Source organism: Ostrea edulis, chromosome 2 (assembly GCF_947568905.1).
Source record: "Ostrea edulis chromosome 2, xbOstEdul1.1, whole genome shotgun sequence".
Taxonomy (NCBI): domain Eukaryota; kingdom Metazoa; phylum Mollusca; class Bivalvia; order Ostreida; family Ostreidae; genus Ostrea; species Ostrea edulis.
The window spans coordinates 25,926,473-25,936,921 of NC_079165.1; the positions used below are offsets into that span (position 1 = coordinate 25,926,473).

Sequence of the window (10,449 nt, forward strand, 5' to 3'; positions counted from 1 at the left end):
TCACCCTTCTTGGGGTCAAATGTGGGTTGGACTTCAGCATAGAAGTGTCTCAACAGGCCACAAAGTTCCTCTTTTTCTACTTTATGCAGGTTAGTATCAGTATTAAACTTTCCCATGCTCCAATTTGGAAATTAATTTTGTATTCTTTAGTTTGGGGTGTTCTCTCAGTTATTGTTTTATATGTTTAACTATTCTTTAAGTATTCGTTAGCGAGACAGAGAATTTTTTCTTTCATTTATTTTAACGAGTATACATTGTACAGTGTTTGTTATTAGTGCAAGGTGAAGATAACGAACAGTGATCAATCTCATAACTCCTACAAGCAATACAAAATAGATAGTTGGGCAAACACGGACCCCTGGACACACCAGAGGTGGGATCAGGTGCCTAGGAGGAGTAAACATCCCCTGTTGACCGGTTACACCCGCCGTGAGCCCAATATCCTGATCAGGTAGACGGAGTTATCCGCAGTCAAAATCAGTGTGCCAAGAACAGCTTAACAATCGGTATGAAACACGTCAGATAGCATTTGACCCAATGCAAGGTTGTATTGACGAACTAGATCGTTATAACGACCATAGAATTTGCGAAATGCTGACTTCAATCGAGACTGTTGAAATCCCTGTACCATCAACTTGTTTGTCAGCAGATTACTTCGATTTAAAAACTGACTATAGTGCTGCTATTTAATTATTCATCTTTTTATGTTATTATATATATGATTAAAGAACATGACCCACGAACGATGAAAAATGGCCTAGCCTGGGATATTGATAATTTCTGTATATAATAATCTTTGGGATATAGGCTTTCTAGAAATGTTTTTCTTTTTTTCATATATTCTATACTTTTTTGTTAATATGACGTTGAATATTGTGGTGTTTAATGTTAAAAAATTTACATTTCGGGATACACGTCACAACAATAAACCTCCAATGACCATGTACAATGTACATGACCCTATAAATTTCTGAATATATCAAGTTATATGCACTCAAATAGCTAGAATGGCTTATTCAATGATCATAATAAGCATTTTTGACCAAATTTGGGAAATAGAAATAAGAAATATTTTGGAAATGATGTTCAAAGCCGTGATTGTTCAACTTTACTTTTAAATTATTTTTACTTGAATTTTAAAATACTGAAATAAGAAGAATAAATATAGTATGTAGTCTATTTACATGGTGAAAGAAGTGAATCATTGGAACAATTCTGTTTCATATCATATTCCATAGTTTTTTAATTTTTTTTTTTTTTTTGGTATTAAAACGACCGAGTATCGATATTAATGGTAACGAAATAAGTTGACACCGCGTCTTGTCAAAACATGTTCAATTCGAATTTACTCGGAATTACACGTTCAACGAGCATTTCCTGTGAAACCTGATTAAAGGAAAATTACTGTAGACACCTAATAGTAAGTATCAAATGATCTTTTTTGTTACATGTACATGTAGATTTCATAGCGTGAATAATAACACAACACCGATATAGGGGATCAGAGTCAGTATATTATTGACTCTGAAAATACGATTTGAGAAATAATACTGTATAAATTTTACTGTATTTATCTTGATCAATAATTGTATATTCCTATACGTATTAATCATGTAAAGATACTGATGTCTTTTAACTAACAATTTTAAATGTTTGTGCAATACATTATTGACTGACAGAACGTAATTCATGAGCTGTGATCTAAAAATCTTTCAGGCATTAATATAGATTTGAATAGAATTACATCTAGATACATATTTGAAATAGAATATATCCTAAGGCACTGTAGTTTTAAATTGTTTGGATTATATTGCATTTACATGTATGTATACATGCTTGCAAATTCCACAGAATGAGAAATAATCTAAATTGGCCTATTTTCATAATGTTCCCAAAATAGAAGTATCATGTAGATCTATACAGGAAATAACATTTACAAATCATGTTTGTTGTTTGTTATTTGCCAGTTAAGTATTATAATGATAATACTAGTAGTTTATAATAAGTAATTATTCTGCTAAAATCAAATACCCTTTTTATTGTCAACAAATACATCACTGGTAAAATGGTTATAAAGCTTTTATCTAGCACAAGTTTCCATATTCTACAGGTTTACATATGTCAGCAAGTCCTCAAAAGCAGCTTTAGGGGTTCCCATGAGATTCTGATGCTCACTGTTAGACTTTCACTGTTGTCAAAATCCAACCTTATTTTCTCTTTTCTCAAAACTTCAGCTCTCAAAAACTGGATTGATTAATTATGTCACTCCTGTTTTGTTGAACATGGTGTTGTCAGCAATAGGTTCAAGTTCTTCTATGTCTTATTGTAGGTGATTTGTACAGAAGCGAGCCCCGGCAGGAATGATGGCCTCTTTTGAAATGATGATTTCATGCCTTACTCCTACTGGGACTACAACTAACTTTGGACCTGGTCACTCGCAGATACAGCATGAAGTGTGCCCTCTTGATGTACATGGGAATGGGAGTGATACAGAAGGGGGACTAATTGGAAGAATTGCTGCTGCTGGTGGTGGTGCTGGACTGTCTTGAATCTGTGGCCTAACCGAGTTGATATTCTTCTGTTTAATATGGGAGCAACACACACACACTCTGGCATCTATTGCACAGAAAATCATGATCAGATGGTGCCCTCCCTATCAGAGTGGTGATCACTGTCCTATAGTTCTTTGAAATCCTGGATCTGTGTTTTGGTTTTACTCTCCATGGACAATTGAAACAGAGAAAGAATTTGGGACTTCACTCCTTGGCATATCTGAAATATTTATGTCATATACATGTAATTTTAATTATACAATTTGGGTTGGATGAAAATCTTATCTTCATGTTAAAACCCATTAGCCTAGGTTATTTTTCCTAAAATCTAATTATAAATCAATTAAATTGTTAATTAATGCTTGGTGAATCAATTAATAAATTGTATTCAAAAACTTGGAATTATTTTTTTCCACAAATAAACTGAAAATGTGTATCTTCAAATGTTTTGTTGATTAATGTCAGTGTGAAATATAGAGGGGGTATGGGGTTTACAACAATGTATATTACATGGTTAATTTATTTCTATTATGTAGTCCATGTAAATTTCTGTAGAAATGAGGAAGTTATTTATATTCGGTCTTTCCTATCCCGGGGTAGGAAAGACCGAATATAAATAACCCCCTCGTTTCCACGGAAATTAAGTCCATGAGAGCCTGAAATCTCCCAACCTGGGTCTATTTAATGGACCCTTCCAAAGTCCTTTTTTAAGGAAAAAGTAAACCATTTTCTTAATCCAAAAAGAAAACTGGTGCAAGAACCATGCACATCTCCATACATGAAATAATAGAAAAATTATCAGTAGTATTGTAATACATTTTCGGGGGGTGGTGGTGGGGGGGGGGGTTGCTGTTTCACCTTTATAGATTGTTTTTTTTTTCCTAACATTTAAAACATATCTTTTCAATATCAATTTTGTCTATAGCACAAAATAAAAATTCTAAAATCAATTAAAGCATTTGATATACGTGTGTATATATAAAACAAAATGAAAGAAAAAAAAAACTAGGATCCACCACTAGTAAACTATGTTTTCCATTTAGAGTTATTGCCCTTCAATCGAAAAAAAGTAAATATAATTAAGTGAATACTCTACATTTCAACACAAGTTATGTCAAATATTATTTAGCAAGATATACTTTGATATGTATTTAAATTGACCTACTTCATTAAAAACAAACTCTCTGGGTGTTTTTGTAGGTTTCTTTCCACGTATATACAAGGGACTTATGAATTTACGAACTTAAATAGTTAAAAATGAAAACAGAACAATAATTGGTTCTTCTACGTTCCATGTATAAATATTGTGCGTTCAAATTCTCAAGTACAAATGTAAAATAGATAAAGCTAACAGCCGTGTTTGACATTGCCGTAATGTGCGGACATTTGTTAGTGTAACACGTTGCTACAACGTTACAGTTCAATTGACAGACTTCATATTTTATAAGAAACTTTGAACTGTAGCCTATAATAATTAAACGTACAAAATTTGTAAAAATTGTGAGAACCAATGGACAAATTCATACGATAGAACGTACTGTCTGAATATATATCGCACATCTCCATGCGTAATACATGTGTACATGCTGGGCCTGTGTAATTGAAATGTTTACTGGGGTATTCCTAGATAGAATGTTCTATCGTTAAAATGATAATGTCCTACGGACCGATTGTGGTGAGGGCCTGTCCCGAGACACAGTTAGATTATTCTAACTAGGGTATTCCGTATGGCCGTATAAGTTTGTACTGTACGTTTGATTCGAACATTCATTCTGTTTCGAACAATATCATTTTTAAAGTAACGAAAGGTAGGGAAATCGGTACTTTTAAAGCCATCGGAACGGACTTCGGAATCAAACATACGCGATAGGTGTAACCCCCCCCCCCCCCCCCCCCCCCCTGTACCTTTTTACCATAGGCCATGACTCTCATATTTACTCGTTTAGATATTGATTTTTTATTTTTAAAAATGTATAACAACATAAAAACTCACCTCTTTGCTGTTTCTTTTTGAGTCGTATCAACTGCGTTAGATGTATGTATTGACTGCCTTGGAATCTGACGTTTCCAGACGACACTTTTGTTATTATTATTTTTTTTTTTTCGACATGGCCGCATTGATTACGAGTTAATTTTTTTAATGGAAAGTGTTAATTTAACTTTGCATTTTAATTTTAGTTTACAAAATTGAGTCGTGAGTAATGCGGCCCATGTGAATTTATAGACTGAAGTTGGCAAATTTATGCGATTTTCCCGGAAAACGTGAAACTGCGGTAGGTTTGGGCATTTACTTGAGTGCTTTAAACATCCGGTGTGAGGAAACGATTGCGCAATACAACTTGGCTCATGTTATGGATAAAAAATATAATCTTAGATTTATTCTAAAGTGTTCTTTAATTTTTCCAAATTTGGTAGGCCAAAAATGGCATATTGTGGGTCATGTTCTTTGTTTGTATCACGTTACCTTGGAAAATCTTGACACCCCACTTTGTTTTGATCTTTGTACCCTTGGATTGACGGCCACTCTCGATTCCTTTTATTTCCTCATCAGAGATTGTTTTGAATCTTGGATTGGAAACTATGACGAGGGGTTTATGTTCAGTTTCTAGTGCCTTGGCCAATCCTCTAAGCGCCTCATCATTGGATGAAGAAGCATTTATGATTTCACAAATATTCTGACAATTTTCATCCTCATCATCAAAGTTATTAAACAGAGAAAAAGAGTTTCTTCATCAAAATCAGGTTTCATAACTTCAAATTCAGGTCTGTCATCGAAAGTACCAATATCAAAATTTCCTCCCTTGGAATCCATTTTCAGAAATTGCATAAGCAGACGTGTACGCGCGTGTGTTATGTTTTTCCTTCAAATAGTCATATTTATTTTATTTTGTATAATTAACTGTTTATTTATAATTTATTTTTAATGTGTTAATATTTTTGTTGAATGAATTTATTTGGATCGATAGAGTTGTGAAGTTGTTCTTTTCAGGATCCCCAGTCTATAAATATATCTATAAATAGACCACTTAAGGGAATCCCAACATTCAAATAGAAAGTAGTTCCGGCCATTTGTTATTTTATTTTTTGGGGTATACGATATTCATATGATAGATCAACCAAGGCGTGTAAACATGTAAAATCAAATGATGTAAAGGTCTGAGCATAGTAACTTCACTGACCGCAGGGCAAAACACCGTGTTTAGCGTTTAAAGTGCTTGAATTTTGGCACTCATTTTTTATCGCCCACGCCATAGTAAATATTCCGCATTCCTTTCCAAGTCCTTGCAATCTGAGCTAAAAATACCTGACATTCCTATGACGTCACACTTTCCACAGATCCTGCAGTCTGAGCCAGGAGCCCTAGTTTGGTACTACTCTTATTACATCGTTTAACATTGAAACATCGCATCATTTCCATTAACGCACACATATCACACACTACTACCTGTACTGTCTTTGTAGATTATTAGCTGTATACTCGCTAATCAATTAAAACACACTTCATAGGTTCCGCCTTTTTATTCCGTGCTCCCTCTATATATTCAAAACCAATCACATACAACATTATAAATTCCGGATTCATTACATCCCTCTCCTTTTTGCTTTAGATTTCCATCCTAAATTTTGGTTAAAGTTTTTTTTTATAACTGTCAAGTACAGATGAGGAATACAAGATCACAGAAATAAAGACTTTTACCCAGTTTTTTTCTTCTTATTTTTCATAAAATGATTAACATGTTGCTTGACATTCAATTAAACAAATGTGATACACAATTAAGAGCTTAATTAGCCCTCATTAACCTACTGGGGATTATTATGCCCCGTTCACTGTAGGTTCCCCATAACTCACTATAGCACAAAGTCTTTCAGCCTGACCGGTTGTTTCCTTTCCCGACCACTACGGCGCACAACTGGTGTCTTCGGGCTCAAAGTAACACTTGGAGTCGCTTTATCCTTAGGCGATACAGACACAAACTGCTTTGGACTAGCATCAATTGGATTCCTCATGGAAGATTCGGGTAACTTTGATTCTGGCCACTTTAGATCTTCATCCTCGAACTTTAACATCACTTTGTCCATAAGATCACTACGAACATGATCACTGATTTTCTTGAAACTCGATGCATTGCGTGTAACAGAGTCATCTACGGTCACCATCAAGCCTTTCTTATCTGACACTCTCCTAGGGTTTGTGTCATAAACTGGCTGCAGTTTGTTTCCACGAATCTCCTTCTTCATCAAAACAGTATCTCCAACTTGAATATTCGAGTTCATCGCACGGTTTCTTTGATCACCATACTGTTTCATGATGCGTTTCGCTTCACTATCGCGTGTCCTCACCATCTCATCAAGAACTAGTTCAACTGATTTCTCCGAGGTCTGTGGTAATTTTGTTCTTGGTTCCCGATTAAAAAGTAGTCTGTACGGAGTTTGTCCTGTTGACGTATGTGGAGTTGCACGGTATTGTCGTAAAAATTTGTACATTTCCTGTTTCCAATTCTGCTGATTAATATGAGCAGAGCGTATCGATAGCTTTCATGAGTGGTTTGTTAAAACTCTCAGCCTGGGCATTGGCCCGAGGCCATCTGGGGGTGATCCGTCGATGTACAAATCCCATGTTCTCTGCAAACTGCTTAAATTCATATGACTGAAATGGGCTACCATTGTCACTTTTTACAGTTTTTGGTAATCCAAATGTACTAATGACTTTGTCAAGTACCGGAATAGTCGATCTTGCAGACACAGACTTCACTATTTCGACAATAGGATAACGGGAGTATTCATCCACCATGACAAATAAGTAATCACTTGAAGGTAAGGGTCCACAAAAATCTATGCTGATGTTCTCCCATGGTCCTGATAGTAACTCAGACATCTTATAAGGTTCAACGGAACGAAATTCCGGAGTGAGAGTTTGGCATGGTGCACAGTTCTTAACTGCTTCTTCGATCATTCCATCCACGACAGGAAACCACACTTTGGTGCGTAAAAATGATTTCGTCTTGGCCACACCCTGATGACCTTCATGTGCAATATCAATAGCTCTCTGCCTTATACTTTTGGGTAATACAATACGATGATTCCGAAGCAGAATATTATCCGAATGTACAGTGAGCTGATCACGAACAACTTTGATTGCTGTCAATTCACTCAAATCAATATCTTCACTATCATCAGTCTTCATCATGTACCACGTTCCAAATCTTGTATAGTGGATTGCTCTTTGTAGGGTACTGCATTTCTGAGTTGCTTCCCGTACTGTATCCAAGTCAATAGCTTGTTGTAGTGATGTTCTCGTAATAAAGTTGACATATCTCTCTGCTAAATCTTCTTCTTGTGATTTCTGATTTCCGTTGACTGGTTGCCGGGAAATATAATCTGCAATATTTTCGCTTCCGAGACGATACTTTATCGTAAAGTTATACGGCTGAAGACGTAGTCCCCATCTTTCAATTCGCAAAGGTGGTTGAGGTTTGTTCCAAATTATCTCCAAAGGTTTGTGGTCAGTTATGATTGTAAAATGTGGTAAACCTCGCAAGTATAGGTCAAAATGTTCGCATGCCCAAACAACTCCCAATGCTTCTCGTTCGGTTTGACTATATCTTGACTCTACTGGTGTTAATGTACGGCTTGCGTAACTCACAACCTTGTCATCATCCTGGATCAGTATTGCACCTATTCCAACAGGGCTAGCATCCACCTGCACCGTCACTGCTTTGCAGGGATCATAATATGAAATTACAGTTTCGTCACACAACTTTTCCTGTAGAGTCCTGAATGCGTCCTCACAATGTTTGTTCCAAATCCATGGTTGGTCTTTGTGTGTTAATTGCCTGAGAGGTCCACATATTTTAGCATAATCCTTGATGAAACGGGAACAGTAACTTGTCAGCCCTAAAAAGCTTCTAAGGTCCTTCACACTTTGTGGTCTATTGAAATCACGTACTGCTTTAACCTTCTCTGGGTCTGGTGAAATTCCACTTGTTCCAAAAATCACTGCAAAGAATGAAATTTGATCTGTACGGAATACACATTTTTTATGATTCAAAGTCAAACCTTTTTCACTCAGCCGCTTTAACACTTTACGTAGAGCTATGTCATGTTGCTCCTGGTTTTCTCCAAATACCACTATGTCATCTGAAATATTTCGCACTCCCTGAATATCTTGGATCACTTGACGTATGGTTTCATGAAATATTTCCGATGCCGACGACACTCCAAAATTCAATCGTTTGTAGCGAAAGATACCCAAGTGCGTACTAAAGGTAGTAATATACCTTGAGTCAGGATGGAATTCTAGCTGATGATAACCACTACGCAAATCAAGTTTACTGAATACTTTGGATCCATTCAAGTCTAGTATCAGTTCTTCTATGGTAGGCATAGTATGTCTCTGGCGCTTTATGGCTTTATTGGGTTGTCGCATGTCGCATCCTTCTTTGGCGGGGTCACAATTGGTGATACCCATGGTGTAGGTTCTCCTTCTATTTTCTCTATTATGTCCAATTTAAGGAGCTCATTTATCTCCTTCTCAACTTTGTCCCTCAAGTGAAATGGGATCTTCCTTCTTTTCTGAGCCACTGCCTTGACTATCGTATCAATGTGAATCTTCACTTGATGATTTCTCAGTTTACCAATGCCTTGAAACAAATGCGGAAAGTCATCTTCCACCTTTTTCTTAGAGCCATCAATACTGTTCACTACTTTGATTATCTCAAGACAATCAGCTGTGGGATATCCTAATAGAGAGTCGTTTGCACCTTTCACTACATAAAATGTAACCACATCATAACGCTTCTCCGTTTCTAACATCAAGTCACAAGTTCCTAAAAGTGGTATTTTGCCACCTCCATAGGGCACTAGTTCACAACTTCCTTCTTCTTCAGTAGCTGAGGTCTTCCCACTTTCACATAATCATCTTCATCTAAAATATTGACAGATGAACCACTATCCACTAACAACTTCAGTCTGTGTTTATTCAGAGACACAGTAGCATACGGACCTTTCACACGGTTTATACCAGATTCCACTACTTTGATTCCATAACAGTAATCATCACTATCACTTTCAGTTGAATCTTTGTGCTTTGTCATGACCTGACCTTTCTCCTTCTTTTTAACATTGTCTTTCTTACTCCTGCACAGATTGGAAATGTCCCATTTTCTGGCACTTATGACATTTTTTGTCTCGAGCTGGACATGGTTTATTTTCCTTATGTGGAAACACACCACCACCACATTTCCAACATTGTTTGTTGAGTTTCTTCGACGAGTGATAACGTTTTTCTCCTCGCGCACTGCGACTGAACTGTTTGGGACCACTAACACCCACCTTGTTAACGGCTTGATCCACATGGCGCTCCATAGCTTGGGCCTGGGAATCAGATAATTCCATAGCACGCCTTAATTGAATAATGTCCTCTAATCCTTTGTCAGGTTCTCTCAGAGCACGTCTCCTGAGTTGATTTGACCTGCAGTGTTGAATTAACTGAGACAGAATTTCTCTGTTTATATTCGTAAACTCACAATGTTTAGCTAGTTTCCGTAATTACGTAAGGTACTCATCCAGTGTTTGTCCCTCTTTCTGTTTACAATTTCTGAACGTATATATCTCCATTTGCGTGTTTTTTCGCGGTCTGAAATAATCAGTAAGTACCTTCTTCGTTACAGCATACGTAGTTTCAGTTTCCCCCTTTTGGGCCTCATAAATGTCAAAAGTTTGTTCACCCACGTAATGCAATAGCAAAGCTCGTTTCCGATCATCTATGCTTTTAATTAAAGCTTCGTCGGGTTCCTCGCCGTCCGGAACTATAGGGTTTACTAATTTTAGTGCCACAAATAGATTCTCTAAACGTCCGACCCACCTGTCCCATCGAGGACCTACTGTTGACTTATCT

At 36.6% G+C, this 10,449-nt stretch overlaps 2 long non-coding RNA genes across 2 annotated transcripts; one reads left to right on the top strand and one right to left on the bottom strand.

Moving 5' to 3' along the window:
* Positions 1–730: 730 nt before the first annotated feature.
* Positions 731–2,996, top strand: LOC130052197 (uncharacterized). The gene is made up of 2 exons (XR_008800582.1): positions 731–1,420; positions 2,330–2,996. It is a non-coding gene; the product is annotated as an uncharacterized LOC130052197 (long non-coding RNA).
* LOC125665249 (uncharacterized) lies at positions 2,019–4,996 on the bottom strand. Its single transcript, XR_008800583.1, has 2 exons — positions 4,546–4,996; positions 2,019–2,772 (listed from the first exon to the last, which is right to left on the bottom strand). It is a non-coding gene; the product is annotated as an uncharacterized LOC125665249 (long non-coding RNA).
* Positions 4,997–10,449: the final 5,453 nt, after the last annotated feature.